General features: G+C 32.1%; 1 long non-coding RNA gene across 1 annotated transcript in view; it reads left to right on the top strand.

The window, feature by feature from the left end:
• Positions 1-11,506: 11,506 nt before the first annotated feature.
• The window catches only part of LOC143611334 (uncharacterized), a 34,215-nt gene continuing 29,555 nt past the window's right edge, over positions 11,507-16,166 (top strand). The window contains exons 1-2 of the long non-coding RNA XR_013149753.1: positions 11,507-11,887; positions 12,379-12,850. This is a non-coding gene — a long non-coding RNA (uncharacterized LOC143611334). The remainder of the gene's footprint in view (positions 11,888-12,378; positions 12,851-16,166) is intronic.

The following is a 16,166-nucleotide window of genomic DNA, read 5'->3' as shown; positions in this document are numbered from 1 at the left end:
CGGGTCCACATCTATTTAGTTGTTTACATTTTCATAAGAATTGTAATACTCATCATTTACATATGAATTGTGATATATATATATATATATATATATATATATATATATATATATATCAACTAAAACTTATGTACTCTCACCAACATTCGTGTTGACAAACTTTATTTTTATACATGCTACAGATACAAGTAATTTACAATGTTCAAGATCGAAGAAATTAGTTTTACCTTAGGATATTATTCAAAATACAAAACATGATGTAATTGTTGTTTATTATTGAATTTGTGTACTTGTTAATGTTAATGAAATTAAATAATTATTGTCGCTTTAATTAGTTTCGTTTGAGCTACTGTCCAATCAATACGTTACGCCCCGACATGTTCCGCATTTGGTCGGGGTGTGACATTAGGTAAGGTAAGACTGGGAGGTGATCCTAACTATTAAACCTTTGAGCTTTACATGATATTTAGTGTTCTTAGGTATTGTTGGTGAAACCGGGAGGTGATCTAGCTTACTTTAGTTATTCCTTAAATTTCATATTTTTAAAATACGGTTACCAATCATAAATCCAATTCCGAGAGTTTACGAGTTAACTAGTAGGATTCATTGCCTAGATTGTTGTTTCCCGTATTTGAGTTCCAACCCGATATGTTCGTGTCAGTTTTAGTTTAAGTATTATTTAGTTTATATTTAGTAATTAAAAAAACACAAAAATAAATTAAATCTATTTATTAAGTTATTAGTCAGAGTCTAGTTTAGTTGTCGCTAGTGGCTCGTGGGTTCGATATCCGGACTTCATTAGGCTTTACTACAGTCGATAGGTATACTTGTCTGTCTAATGGTCTAGCATTAGGAGAGTTTAGATTTATAAATTTAAAACTAGAGTGTCTAAGTTAGATTAATATTTTTATAGACCGTTTCGCACATCAATATCCAAAGTTAATTCGAAACCATAACGGGTATCCCACATTCTCAATTTGTTTCGCTCTAGTGAGGGATGGATAATTACAAACATGCTATGTTACCCCTATGGTCTAGTGATAACAAGTAATTCTCTAAAGTCGTAGCTTTAGAGATGGTTAAATAAGCGAAACCCTATAGACAATTAGGGATATGGTAAGAACCAAGTAGGCAAGTGTAACTTTCGTCATCATTTAATTAAGCCAAAATTTGCGAGCTTTGAATAAACAAACAACATATAAAATTAAATTCATTAAACATTTAAATAAAGGGTGAGAGATAATCTATCTTAGACGGATATCACTTTGGCTTCAAATCTTTATGATGTATTTAACGAAATGATTAACTTAGGTATATGGTACAATTACGAGCCTGCTTGAAACAATTATATATTTCTAAATCAGAAATCCTCCCAATTGTGGGTAGTAAAATCCAACTACGTTTCGTGAGACTGGATGGTAAGCATGGCTAGTTTACTTCAAGCTAGAGTTAAAGAAATCTAAAAACATGATACTTTAGTGATTCCAAAAGGAATGACATTTCAAAGTTACAGTTAGGGTTGAAACACAAGATCCATGATGTGGATGGTTATTAATCAAAATGTTAAAAGGAGTAACATTTCAACCTTACACTTGACCCTTGAAATAGCGTTAACTTAAATAACATAGATCTTTAGACTTCACATTCAATTTCTAAAGCGATGCTCGGGTTTGTATGTAGGTCATACATACTCTGAAAATGTATGTTTTACTTTTCCATAAGGATGACACTAACACTTGATTTAATTATTGTTTATTAAACTAAAACACCGTAGAAAGAGGATAGTATACTTCTTGATGCTCAGTGAAGGATGAAACACCCTCGAACAACTGAAATCAGTCTATACAATGTGAATTAAGGTGTGAGAATGGGATGCTGGTATGGAAATGTGCTCCTTATTTAGAGAAAAAAATTTGGCAAGCAAGGTTGTGCTGACAATTAGGCATGTTCGTGTCGACAATTTGGCAAGCAAGGTTGTGCCGACATTAGGCAAAAATCGTGTCGATCCAACTATGAGAGACAAATAGAGTGATGAAAAGAAGGAATACAAATATTGCAAAAATAGAGAAAATAAGTAACAAAAACATGAAAAACATCGTTAAGAGCATTCCTTGCAGCTTCTGTATCCCCATATCTATAATTACATTAAAAAACACAACCTTTTCGCTCTCCTTTTAAATAAATAATATTTTTTTATACTTTTATTATTATCTATTCTCTTTCCCATATCACAACCTCTTTTAAAAGATATTAAAAAGTTATAGATAGTAAACAGTTTTTTCAAATATACTCATGAATATTAATTTTCTCTCTCTCTCTCTCTCTTCCACTTACAACTACCTATAACTATTTATACAATATAGAGAATTAAGTCACTTAGGTATAAAGTACCGCCTAAACCATGCTATTATCCATATGGAAGGTTTAGACCACTACATTTTGATAAAATATTACTAAACTAGTTTTAGAGCCCGTGTAAAACACGGGATGATCTAATTAATTAAATTACAAATAAAACAATGCATAATGTATATAGAAAAATGTATTACATTTATACTTGTATCATTATACATAAATTGATTTTATTTATATCACAAAATGATATTTTTCAAAAAAAAATAAACTTAATAAAAAAAATAATACACATGCAAAAACATACCTAATAACACTTATCTATTGAAATTTATTCTCAGTATGAAAGAAATTTGGTTATGAATCAATTTCGAAGAATACTTCTCATATAATAATAGCTTTTAGCTACACCATGAAAAATATTTTGATAAGTTTAAGGGGCTGCTCGACTTTGCCAATTGACAAAAAAATAACAGGTTTTACCCGTTCAATTTTGTGAATGTTTTGCTTCCCTTGAACATAATTTTGTACGACATACTTCACATACAACATTCTGATCACTTTTCAAGGAAAAATCAATACTGACACAAATGTTTTTAATATGATAAATGTTAGAAGCATTGATAGGCCTGGAGGTGGCATATCGGAAATGTTTGTCATTCTTTTTTTAAATTTTAATAGTCATGGGAAAATACTAAATGTGCAAAATCCTGAATCTTTTGACTATTTCTAAATATATTCTTAAAAATAAATTTGAAACCTAATCACATTAAAAATTTAACTTTCATTTGTTTTACATACAAGTCAAAACTTTGAACCCGTAACATGTTTCACGATAAATCTATTTGCATTCTCAACTTTTAAAAAATATTCTATTTACCCTTTTTTTACCCATAACAAATTTGAGCAAATGTAGTTAATTTGTATCAAACGATCTGTTTACCGACTTTTAATTTGTAATAATCAAATTTAAGTTCCATAAAAACCCGAAGCATTTCTTGATAAAAAAACCCAAGAAACTAAATTGGATAAACTTTATCATATTTGAAAGTGATTGGTATATATTATCCTTACAATTTAACACATATATGTATATTTTACTAAATTAACCGAAAAATAAATAGATAGATTTAAATCATATATTTATAATTTATAAATTTATATAACAATGTACAAAAACCAATAGATAAATGAATTTTTTTTTAAAAATGAATCAACTTTTATGCATATATTTATAATTTAATAATTAAAAAAATTACTTCGTAAAATGAAAGCATATTAGAGTTTGATTTTATTTTCTTATTTGCAACATTCAACAATATACATAGTATAATATGTTAATGAAAACATTTAAAATTATATTCTTTATAATATTTAACAAACACGATTTTTTTGTTGATTTTTGGATTTCATCAAGTATGTTGTGAAATATATATCTAACAGTGTATAGTTGTATAATATGCAAATATTTATTTTTATAAAAGTGTATAGATATAATATAAAAGGAGTTTAAAGAAAAGTGAATAATTTAATCATGTTATAGATATAATATAAATTAAATGTAAAAGAAAAGTGAATACTTATTAATCTATGACATATATTAGTTTTAGAGGGAAAAAATTGTAAGTATTAACCATAAACTGACATGTGTCCTCAATTATTTTACTTTATTAGAATAGGTAGGTAGATAAGTAGATAGTCATTGATTTGACCTATATCTCAAATATTTAAGTGATTGAAGGGTCAAAATATAATAATAGTTACAAAACCAGTTTTTTGAAAAACATATGGGTGATCATTACAAATGAATTATTCAAATAAGGATATATGATGACGGATAAGGGTTATATCATAATTCCACTTTAATAATTACAAAGCCACATACACATTTTGAACACCACATATTTTCAAAACATTGTTATTATCACATAATTCGCATAAAAAATTAGGTTTTAATAATTCAAACTATTAATCATTTATTAATATTAATCCATATTAATGATCTGATTAGTAGCAATCTTAACTTTTGACTTCATTATCAATAACATGATCAGTCTGATAAAATGTTAACTCTTTTTTCTTTTTATTGCATGGTGTGTTATTTAACAATTACTTAGACCATTTCAAATTATTGAATCAATTTTGTAGAGTTAATTACCTTGTTTTTTAAAACATTGTTATTCTCTACCTACTCGACTCTAACTATTATCCAACCCACGCATCTCTCTGATCACCTCTTTCTTTCCAGTCACCCGCTTACATGTCCATCACACACACACTCAGAGCCACCAATGCACCCACCGTCCTTGTTCCACCTTTTACAATGACTATTTATTAAGATTAATATAGTTGGTTATGACCAATAGCTCACGGTTCTACGATGAAGGGGTTTCTTGCACCGAGTTCAAATGAATTTTAACGGAATAAGAGAAGGGGGAGAGGGGGGGGGGGGGGGGGGGCAGAGAGACATATAGAGAAAGGGAGACGAAGAAAGAGGAGAGGGAGGTTGGTGGGTCTCACTAGTTATTTAGGGTTTTTTTAATAAAGGTTTTTCTATAATATATATTATTAATTTTTTTCACATATAAATATGTTTTTTAAATAAAATAAGATAGTATTAATATTAAAAAAATTTGATAGAAATAAAATTGAAATATTTTAAATATTTACCATGTCACATGCTACATCATAAAAAGTAAACGAAACGAAGTTAGTAATATGTTAGATTATGATTGTAATTAATAATGAAACTTGTGAGTAATAGTAGTAATTAGATTGTTATTGATTAATATTGGCTAATAATTAATTATTTGGATTACTAAAATCCAAATTTTCTAATAATAAATGTAAAGTTTTGTTACCGGTGCCCTACTTTGGATGTTGAATTTACTCATAAACACAGTTCTAAATATCAGAGTTAATAAAAACATTCGCGGAATATTAGTAATCCAAATTTTCTAATAATAAATGTAAGGCTTTGTTACCGGTGCCCTACTTTGGATGTTGGATTTACTCATAAACACAGTTCTAAATATCAGAGTTAATAAAAACATTCGCGGAATATTAAAAACATTCAACCATTTCATTACATAACCATATTTCTTGTCTTAACGATCATTCCAAATTATTTAACATAAAACATTGTCTTTAAAATGACATAACATTTCCTTGAGATGCCAGCTTCTTCAAGTCCATGCCATGTGCTTCCTCTTATGCAAGCTGCCTCAATCTACTCACATGCATGCATACTAAAAATCAGCTACGCCGAGTGAGTTCTAGTTAATCTTACAACATACAATCTGTTCTCATACTTGCACACGTGCCCGAAGGGGTGTGCATTAATCATACTTACTCTTTATATATAACTATCCATCCTATTTAAAGAGCCTTCCGCCCTATAACATCACAGATATTATAAGGTTCTGGTCCCTAACATCACATATATTATAAAGGGTCTGGTCCCCAACATCACAGATATTATTAGGGTCTGGTCCCTACCGTCACAAATATTGTTAGGGTCTGGTCCCTTTGTTTCATGCAACTATACCATACCTGTTCTTACATACTTTCCTTGACAATACGTGCAATCTCCGAAGAGCGTTCATGTACCATCAACATATCGTACATACATTATGCATACATCATATATATTCATACATACATCATATCTTACATCCTACATATCAATCATATCTTTAACTACCACCTAACGGTACATGCAATATCCGAAGATCGTTCACGCACCGTCAAGCAATCATTATACATAAATCATACAAGGCATACACTCACCACATAAGGTAAGTGTATTAACTATCACATGGAGTATGCACACAGCCCCGAAAACATAACAAGGAAGTGGGGCTAGAAACTCACCTCAATGCGGTTGCGTTCACCGTTTACGGTTATTCCCTTCTTTAGTTGTGCACGACTAACTGTATAACAATTACGCATATTAATTTCTATCGCTATCCATAACGTATTTCTAGTCCAATTATAACCCTCAACGAACGGGGGTCCGGGGGAAGCGCCCCTGGAAGCGGGGTCTAGGGGCGGCAGCCCCTAGCAGGGTCCAAGGGGCAGAGCCCCTAGCAGGGTCCAAGGGGCAGAGCCCCTAATTAAATCATTCTTTTCTAAGTCTAGGGACTGTTCTGTCATTCTTTCAAAGTTCTAATTCATCATTCAGTCCTTAACGAATGAGAATTCATAACGAATTAACTATTACAACGAATCTGCCTTTGTAACGAATCAGGCATCTTAACGAACTGGTCCTTATAGCGAATTGGACCTTAACGAACTGATCCTTATACGAACTAGACTTTAATGAATTGGACTAGTTCATCATTATTTTCCTTAACGAATTAGATAACGAATCAAGGCTAACTCGTTAGATTCCCGTTAACGAATTAGGGTTAGGTCAGGGAATGTCAGAACATTCCTTGACATCCCTTAACCTCGTACATACTTTTCCGGCGCCGCCGCCGGAAAACCACGGATTCGCCGGAAAAAACGAGTTTAGACTCGTTTTTTCACCGTTTTTCGCCATGTTCGATCCAGATCTGAGCTAGGGTGATCCCTAAGCTCATCACCCTAAGCTCATCTTAGGTTCGGTTTGTACCCGAATCCACCCGGATCTCGTAACTTAAACGGTTTAACGGTGTCGGCTCGTCGTTTCGTGTTTATATCTAACGGGTTTAAGCTCATACAATATCATACTATCATTACCTTGGATCGGGATCGGTTTCCTTGGTGATTTCGGCTAGAGAGAGATGCTAGAGAGAGAGAGAGAGCTTAAGTGTGTGTTTTGGGAGGTGTATGGAATATGTGTGAAATGAAATTAAAAGGGTATTAATGGTTTATATAATTATGGATCATGGGCTTAAGCCCATGATCTTTTTCTCTTTCCTTCATAACCCAAGTCCATAACCCAATTCCATTTAGCCCAACACTAGCCCAACTCATACTAACTCGTACCTTCGTTTATTAACCGGAACCTGGAAAACTGGATGTTACAATAAATATAATGAATAGCTTATAGCAAAATTACAAGTATAATCATAAAAAATCTCATTTTAAGAATTTCAAATCATTAATTTATCATTTATAAGACTAATTAGTGTAACAATAGTTGTGAGTTTAAAGAGAGAGAGTAGTGTACTTTTTAACTATCCAAATTTCTCTTTTATAAATCTTTCCTCTTTAAAAGTCATACCTTAGACTTTTTTTTTACATTTTTTATATATTGTTAATATACCTATTCTAATAAAAGAAAATAATTGTGATACATGTCGGTTTATGGTTAAACCTCACAACATTTTTTCCTTCAAAACCAAGATCCTAATTGACCCTAATATATGTCATATTTACTTTCCTTTTATACATTCTGTTTATATTATTATATCTATGAATTTTTATAAAAATAAATATTAACATATTATTTTACTATATATTTCAGAATACTTGTTGAAAGCCCAATATTAACAAACCATGTATATTAAAGATTGAAAAAAATATAATTTCAAATGTTATTATTAACATATTGTACAATGTATATTGTTGAAAATTATAAGGAAAAATAAAACTCGAATATGCTTTCATTTTAGAAAGAATTTTTTTAATAATTAAATTATAACTCTATGTTTAAAAGTTTATTCATTTTTTTAGTCAATCCATTGATATATTATTATTATTTTAAATTTCCATATAAATTAATAAATTATAAATATATGCTTTAAGTCTATCAATTATTTTTTGGTTAATTTAGAAAAATATATATTTTTTCGGTTATTTAGTAAATATATACTAATAACTCTCTTATATAACAAAGTTTATTATATTTAATTTCTTGATTTTTATGAAAGATTGTTTCGGGTTTTGTGAAACTAAAATTTGATTTATACAGTCAAAAGTTGGTAAATATATTGTTTGATACAAGTTAAATACATTTGTGTCAAAATTTGTTACGGGTCAAAAATGAGAAATCTCAGTGTTTTTATAACTTTCAGAAAGAAAAAGATTTATCGTCAAATTCGTTACGGATTCAAAGTGTTGACTTGAAATCGTCAAACGGATGAAAGTTAAAATTTTAAACATGATTCGGGTTTCAAATTTATTTCAAGGACATGTTTGGAAATAAACAAAAGGTTCAGAATTTGGCAAATTGACTATTTTTCACTCGATTATTAAATTTAAGAAAAGATAGCGAGCACTCCCGACATGGCACCCCATGCATATCAATGCTTCTAACTTTTATCAAATCTGACAAATTTGTGTCAACATTAACTTTTCATTCAATTACGATAAGAACGTTGTATGGGAAGCATGTTATGCAAAACTGTGCTCAAATGAAACAAAATATTCACAAAATTGAATGCGTTAATATGTTATTTTTTATGTTGTCATTATGGCAAAGTCGAGAGGCCCCCTAAAACTTATCAAAATCTATAACATCCTTCATTATAAATTAATATTCACGTTTCCTTCTATGAATTGTAAATTGATAAATATATCAATAAAGGTAACCCTCATTCGGTATTTAGGTCGGGTGGTCAAAACTACTATTGTATGAGACGTCTTCTTCTAAATTCTTTCAATTATGCATATATGATACTGACAATGAAAGTTTAAATAAAATGAGCATCCTCGGGTACGTTTTTACACGTGCATTTTTTTATTAAGTTCATTTAAAAAAATAATTTTGTGATATAAATAAAATAATTTATGTATACATAGTATAGACACAAGCATAGATGTAATGCATTTTTTATATACATTATGTAATTATTTGTTTTACTTGTAATTTTATGATTTGGATAATCTCGTGTATTACACGGGCTTTAAATCTAGTTATATCTATAAACATGAGCAATTAATTAAAAACACTTTAATCATGTAAAATCAATCATAAACAAGAAATTAGAAATCAAATTAGGGATACTTTGTAGAAATTGAAACCTTTGACAAAGAAGATACCATTATTCCCGTCATAGTGCCTAGAATCAATGGAGGATTGAGAAAAAAAGAATCAATTGGTGGTTTTTAGGGAGACTAATATGATCGATTAGGGTTTGTTGTTGTGATAGCATCCATATAGTTTCCATATAATAATAGGCATCTAAAATAAAATTACTTTAATAGCCCCACAACTTATTTACTTCCATCAAATAAACGAAGAGGATTAATTATGTCATATTGGTAAAGCTAGTCAAATGAACCATATGGCCCCACTAACAGGTTATTTCCTAAATTCTCTCACCTGACAGAGTGAAGTATTTATTAAGATTGGCCTAAGTTAAATACTCATTTAGTTTTACATTGAAACCATAGTAAAGAGTTACAATCATTGGAATTGTATTCAATTTGAGACCCCAAACAATTAGGGTAAAATTAAAATATAAAACCATGAGTAGTCATAACTCTCCACCTCCAGACGTTATGCGTCACGTGGCGTCCAGTCAGAGTTATGATTTTTTATCAAAACATGGTGTAGTCATAACTCTCCACCCCCAGACGTTATGCGCCACGTGGAACCCAGTCATTTAAATAATAAATCATTTAAATAAATAAACTTAAATTAAAAATTACATTAAACTTCCAAATAAAAACTAAAATAAAATAAAAAAATACATCAAATTAAAAAAAATACAAAAAATACTAATAAAACTACATGTTATATTTTTTTAAAATTTTCGCTTGTCGAGCGGCATTTAGAGATTGGACTCTCGAGTCGGCTTCGGTTAGCTCACTTGATAAAATCTCGATGTCTTTGTCCATTTGATTTCTTCTAAGCACGAGCACATAGTACGCACTCGTCGATACTCCACGGTATCACCGTCTTTTTAACCCGAGGTTCGCCGGCGGGCTTTTTTGCGTGTTTTCTCGGACATCCGCGTTGGCTCGAACCGCCTACGGTCTCCGGGACGGGTTGTGTCTCTGGCACGAACTCGACCTCGGGTTCGGTCTCCGGGACGGGTTGGGAACCAGAAACGGCAAAGATGTTTGCCGTTGGGTTTTGGAAACCGGGCACCGCATTTGGCATAGAGTTTTGTAAATATGCAATGTACGCGACCATTTGCTGGTCCATCATAGGTACGGTTGGCATCGGGGCGGTAGATGAGTTTGGTTGTGGATTTTGGTTGCCTTGACGGGCAAATTGACCGAAACCGAAAACATTTTGGTTGTTATTCAGAAACATTTTGGTAGAAATATTTGAGTAAAAAATATATAGAAGTGGAAGGAATAGAGGAATGTGTTAAAAAATATGGGTTTCGTTTGTTTTTATAGTATAAATTTAATTAATATAATTTTTTTTAAAAAAAAATCCCAACGGCATGATGCAACAGCTCTTTTCTTTTTTTTATTTTTGTGCCCATTTCCGCGTTATACTCAAAACGTTAAAAAAAGCCTCAAAACGCCGGGCCGCGGGGGGGGGGGGGGGGGTGTTCTCTGGCGTTTTGGGCCAAAACGCACCCCCATAACGTTCGAGTACGGATGGTCTAAAGAGAGACAAAAATAAGAAGTGCGAGAAGAATTTTTAGAAAAGAAAACCTAAAAAAATAAAAAAAAACCCTAAGAAAATAAATAAAAATTATAACTCAAAATATACATACAAAATGAAAAAATTTTAAAAACCAAAATGTTTCCCCCGTCATTCGCGTTAAAAAACGACGAAAAGACACAATGCCGAGAAAAAGACGCAATGATGAAAATTAAAAAAAAAACACAATTATTTATAAAAAAATGACACAATAGATCTAAAATAATAACACAATGCCAAACAAAATATAACAAAATGATGAGTGATATAACATAATATAAAAAAACACAGTGTCAATGAAAAAAACACAATCAATTATGAAAATAAACAAAAAATACATTGATAAACAAAAAGACACATGATATTTTTTCCTCAACGTTGTGTTTTTGTTTTTGATTTGAGAACGAGAAAGACGGGAGAATATTATTGTTTTTTTACTTTTTTTGATTTATGATTTTTTATAAATTTTTTTGAGGTATTTTTTTTTCGTAGCCACAAATCATTTTCACACTTCTCATTTTTATTCCCTTTTGTAGAATAACCTGACACCAACATTCATACTAAAGTCCCAATACAAAACACCAAAACATAAAACCAAACTAGCTGAAATAAAATGTAACACCCCAAAAATATTAAAATGTAATATTTCGGTTTTGGGATATTAAACCCGAAATAAGTATCTAGGCTAAGGTTTAACCTGGTTAGTTAAACATCATTATCTACAAACACATACTTGCGTATAGAAGTTTGGAGCCAAGTGTCAAGTAACGAAACAATATGGGCTAAACCCGGGCAAACCCAAAGTTAAAATAATACAAAAGAAAATAAATAAAACACACACACATAGTGTATGTGTGTGTGTGTGTGTCGATGCCAGAGAAAGAGAAAAAGAGAAACCCTCCCTAACCCTAAGTCTTCAAATTGGGAAGGATCAAGGCACAATCAAGGTGTCCCGGCTATGGAATAAGCATGTCCTAGCTCCTAACACTATTTAAACATGAGGTTTGTGTCGAATCTTAATATCATGAAGTTAGGGTTAAAAGGGTATATGATAGAAACATGGAATTGAAGATGATAATGAGTTAGAATCACCATTTAGAACATGAATTGTGAAGGAATTGAAGTGAAATTGATGTTTAGAGACAAAACCCATATGTGGGGTGTGGGTGGTGACATGAGTGAAGAACTCATGTCCAATCCTCATGTGAATAATGATTAGTTTAGCTCTAAATGTAAGATTATTGCTAGACTAATTAAATGGTGTGTTATGAAACTCGACCGAATCAAAACGGTTGGTAACGACGAGTTCAACATGTAATGATAAGATATGCAAGAAATGGCCACTGATAACTAAAAGGATTCTTTAAGCGAACACGGGTTCGCTAAACAGCGAATATCCTACTAAAAAGGGATATACTAATGGTTGATAGATTAGTATGAAAAATGGGCCTTGAATGCTTGCATATGCTAATAATCATGTGAATTGTGTTTAGAAAGATCACATGAATCGTCGGGAAGCAGAACTGGTAAGGAGTCACGCAAAGGTCGGCGATTAAGGTACGTAACTATATGGTTACAAAGTTAATATTTTATGATACGTTGAACTAAGTCATATCTCTTAAGAAATGATAAAAGGACCAAGCGGGTCAAAGCAAATGAATAAACGTGCACACAATGAAAGGTTTGACCATTGAAGGTCAAACCGACTTAAAGCTAGTATTAAATGATTTGGTATAAACAGTTTGACTTAGAAAGTCAAACTGACCCTAAACTAATATTGTGGTGAATTGGTGTAATTGGTTTGACTTGGAAGGTCAAATTGACCAAGAATTAGTGATTCGATATGTTCGAGCACCCAAGTTGTTGTAGTAAACTATAGAATTTCTTAGTTGGCTAATAAAAGGAAGGAAAGATTAACATAATATCAAAAAGGGCAGTTTGGTTAATTATGTGCAATTGAGATGGGTTATAACCCTTAAGAATAGTTGACATATTTAAATAGTTACTTTGCAGAGCGCGTATCTCACTCGTCGTTAAGATTTAGAGGACGGGCCTTATATTGTTGGAAAGGTCTATGCGTCTATTTCAATTCATATTTTATCATAAAAGTCTAAATAGGATCAGAAGTTGTCCAAAACAGTGGACCAAAGTGATTAGAGGGTCATGATTGACGAGAAGGCATGTTAAACCAAAGTATAAATGACCCGCGGGGTCATAGAAGCGGAGGTATTGCCAAATAAATGGAAAAGATGGGGTAAAAAAAGATATTTGGAGTCATAAACCTTACGGGCACACTCGTACAATGGTTCTTGTGGGAATCATAGGAACGATGCGTGACGCGCATAAGGATAAATGATCCAAGAAAGTAAAAGGTTAGTCATAATGGTCTAGAGGGCCATAATTGACGAGAAGGCATGTAAAACCAAAGTATAAATGACTCGCGGGGTCATAGAAGCGGAGGTATTGCCGAATAAATGGAAAAGATGAATGTTATTTATGATCTAATAGGGTCATGTTTGGTGGTTGAAAGAAAAACGAACATGGGCTGTTGGAAATTGATGGGTCATTATGATCTGCGGGTTAGTAACGTAAATGTGGACGTGAGGGAGGATAGTACTAAGTTGTTGAACTTAAACCCTCCCATAAAATAAATGAATTAACGTGTAAACGACGTGTAAGAAGGATAGTACTAGGTTAATGGACCTAGACCCTTTCATCCATAACACCAACCAAAACTGCGGTTTTGGTTGGTATAACACGGAGAAAAGTTGACATAAGAAAATAGGGAATTGGGTAATAATACCCAATCCAATTATAACGAGTCAAGTTGGGTAATTACCCTAAACGACACCGAGAAAAGGTAAAAGAAAAGAAAGAAATGAAAATGTCCAACCTTAACTTAAGTTGAGGTTGGAGGAAAATGGGAGATATTCCCTAAGGTGAAAATAGCCAATAAAGGAATTGGGTGGTATGAGTCGAGTAATACTTGATGTTATGAGACGGGTCGGTTTGATTGCAATGACAAACGACTCTATTTTGAAAAAAAGGGAGAAATAAATCCAAAAATACAATTATGTGAGGTTATTAAAAGGGGTTGAACCCTAAGGTTCACGCCTTAAGATAAAATCACGTGAAGGAAGTAGCTAACCGACGAATTGGCTAGTGTGCGGGAATTAGTTATGATTCCCGCAATAATCAAAATAGATAAAACTAACGGATGTATAAACAACGGGAGAATTTACATGAGAACGGGTCATGTATAATAAAGAAAGAAGGAGATGGATAAATATACGTAACTTGAGCCATTTGACTTTCAGAAGTCAAAATGACTTAAGACAAGTGTGTTGGTTAATTGAAATGAACCTAAAAACAAATTGTTTATTGTCAATTACTTAATGAAAAGAATTAAGGTAATTTAAAGAGAAAATTTTTAATTGAAACGTGGTTTTAATTAATACTAACATTTTGGTAAAAGATAAGAGTAAAACGATAAATTAGAAAGTGGTTTATAAAAGAAACACGTTTATGCACTAATATGCGCAATAGAAAGGAAGGGGTCATGAAATCGTAAAAGACACCCTTGAAAATAAAAAGGAAATGATTTGATTTAAAGGTATATCATGGGTACGATGACATCATACATGCTAAAACGAGACAGATAGAAAACAAGATGACAATAGAGGTCATCAAAAACCTCCGAATTTTATATCGGGGGTAAGGGTCTATATGACTAGTGGGGCCCACGTGGCATAGGTAAGAGAGGATGAACCTATGGGTTTACACCACATATAGATAAAATTCCAAAGTTTTGCCTAATGATTCATCAGGCAACATAAAAGGGAAATAATGAAATGAATCAAAAAGGAGCGAGAGTCGAGTTTGAGTCTTCGCTTAAAAGAAAATGGTAAAAGAAACCATTTCATTTGTCAATTTAATACAATAGATTTAATTAAACCTAGAAAGAGAAATATGAATGTAAGGGAGAGTTTGTTAATAACATTTTAACAAACATAAAATAAATAAGAATGGGATTCGGGAATGGGATCCAAGGGACGGGAATACAACCGAGTTAACAAACCGGGTTAATCTCGAGAATAGAGATCAACCATTTGTTAATGAAGATGGTCAAATGTGTATTATGTTATGTAAAGAAAGATAAAAACAAATAAATAAACGTGTTATAAACAGTTTGACTTAGAAAGTCAAACTGACTCTATACTAATGATGTGATGAGTTTGCATAAACAGTTTGACTTAGAAAGTCAAACTGAAACTAGACTAAGGTTGTGATAAGTTTGAATAAACAGTTTGACTTAAAAAGTCAAATTGACCAAAAGTAAATGATGCCGAGAGTAAGTATGAAAAGTTTGACTCTAGGAAGTCAAACTAACCTAAAACTAGCGAATTGGAAGGGTAGATGTTGTAAAATGATGTATCACCTTTCTAAGGTTAAGCTGATCAAGTGATTAAATGTTGAGCAACGCTCAATCGAGTATGAGAAACGAAAGTTTTTTTTGGATTTGCCCGAGGAACTATGTAAAACAAGTTTCGGGGACGAAACCCTATTAAGGAGGGTAGACTTGTAACATCCCAAAAATATTAAAATGTAATATCGTTTTGGGATATTATACCCGAAATAAGTATATACGCTAAGGTTTAACCTGGTTAGTTAACCATTATTATCTACAAACACATACTTGTGTATAGAAGTTTGGAGCTAAGTGTCAAGTAACGAAACAATAGGGGCTAAACCCGGGCAAAACCCAAAGTAAAAAAAAAATAAAAAAGAAAATAAATAAAACACACACACACATAGTGTATGTGTGTGTGTGTCGATGCCAGAGAAAGAGAAAGGGAGAAACCCTCCCTAACCCTAAGTCTTCAAATTAGGAAGGATCAAGGCACAATTAAGGTGTCCCGGCTACGGAATAAGCATGTCCTAGCTCCTAACACCATCTAAACTTGAGGTTTGTGTCTAATATTAATATCATAAAGTTAGGGTTAAAAGGGTATATGATAGAAACATGAAATTGAAGATGATAATGAGTTAGAATCACCATTTAGAACATGAATTGTGAAGGAATTGAAGTGAAATTGATGTCTAGAGACAAAACCCATATGTGGGATGTGGGTGGTGACATGAGTGAAGAACTCATGTCCAATCCTCATGTGAATAATGATTAGTTTAGCTCTAAATGTAAGATTATTGTTAAACTAATTAAATGGTGTGTTATGAAACTTGATCAAACCGAAACGGTTGGTAACGACGAGTTCAACATGTA

The sequence above is a fragment of the Bidens hawaiensis genome, unplaced genomic scaffold (genome assembly GCF_021521415.1).
Source record: "Bidens hawaiensis isolate Kalapana, Puna unplaced genomic scaffold, B.hawaiensis_p1.1 tig00030598_1, whole genome shotgun sequence".
In the NCBI taxonomy this organism is placed as follows: Eukaryota; Viridiplantae; Streptophyta; class Magnoliopsida; order Asterales; family Asteraceae; genus Bidens; species Bidens hawaiensis.
The sequence above is the reverse complement of the archived record's forward strand: the minus strand, read 5'-3'. Positions and strand labels throughout refer to the sequence as shown.